This window comes from Oratosquilla oratoria, chromosome 28 (genome assembly GCF_046742065.1).
Source record: "Oratosquilla oratoria isolate Oo_2021 chromosome 28, ASM4674206v1, whole genome shotgun sequence".
NCBI lineage: Eukaryota > Metazoa > Arthropoda > Malacostraca > Stomatopoda > Squillidae > Oratosquilla > Oratosquilla oratoria.
The window spans coordinates 35,298,427-35,299,545 of NC_134804.1; the positions used below are offsets into that span (position 1 = coordinate 35,298,427).

A 1,119-nucleotide genomic window follows, 5' to 3' on the forward strand; every position below is an offset into this window, starting at 1 on the left:
CCCTTATAATAAAGGTATTCACCTATGGCGTTCACCCACCCCAACCCATCCAATTCTCAGTATGCATATCATACATTCAAATCGTATCGCTCCTACGAGCTCATATGAGCTATGAGGAAGTTACTTTAGTGACTGATAGTATAGGATAGGGTGACCACTGAAAGACTGAATGATGTAAAACAGAAATAGGTTTTATGAACACACTTGTTTTATTTTTCATTGTTCTATTTGGAAATATAACTAATGGAGTTTTATCATTATCATCTGTGAAAGGTAATATCACTGAAATGACCACCATTTTCCTGTTCACAAATACAGGCTATTTCCTTACCATTTTCCGTACCCATACATAAGGTTTCAGGTCTCAAGCGTCGGATTTCGGTTTTAATGTTCTTGATTTGTTCGAGGTTTATTTACGTAAACCAATTCTCTTAGGAATCCCCAGAAAGAGATGTTTGGTGCCGTCAAATCGGTCAACGAATAAAAAAAAAATAAGAAATGCTGAATTTGTTTGGCCTCCGCGTTCACCTGATTTGATGTCACCAGGATTCTTTTTGTGGGGCTTAATGATAATATTAAAGCCCCCAAAAATTAAGAACATTAAAGCCGAAATCGGAAGCTTAGGACCTGAATACTTAAATATTGTTATGAAAAATAATGTGGAAAAAGTCTGTATCTGTGAGTAGGAAAATGGTGGTCATTTGAGTGATATTTTTCACACATAATATTGAAAAAAGCTCAATCAATTACATACAAAATAAATAAAAGACGTGTTTGTGAAAGTTATTTTTGTTTTATATTATTCAGTTTTTCAGTGTATATGATATTCCAGAAAATAATTGGCTGAGTTCAAAATATGTATTATATAGACACCTTTTTACCGAGTAGGTTTGATGTATCGAGTGAAGATGAAATGATATGCGCAGGATCTTTTATGTATTCTTCATTACGCAAACAAATATTGCGAAATTACACACTGGAGGTTCATCATCAACATTCCAAGAGTTCTTGTATTAGCTGATTAAATATTCATTTGAAAAGTCCGTAAACTTCAGGATATAGACAAACACGCGTGCAAGGAAGTCAAACTAATGAAAAGAGTTTCATACTGATTTAAGC

General features: G+C 33.9%; 1 long non-coding RNA gene across 1 annotated transcript in view; it reads left to right on the forward strand.

Annotated features, from left to right (window-relative positions):
• LOC143040169 (uncharacterized) overlaps positions 1–10 on the forward strand; it is a 32,526-nt gene extending 32,516 nt beyond the window's left edge. Inside the window, exon 3 of the long non-coding RNA XR_012967691.1 lies at positions 1–10. This exon is cut by the window's left edge and continues 411 nt beyond it. This is a non-coding gene — a long non-coding RNA (uncharacterized LOC143040169).
• Positions 11–1,119: the final 1,109 nt, after the last annotated feature.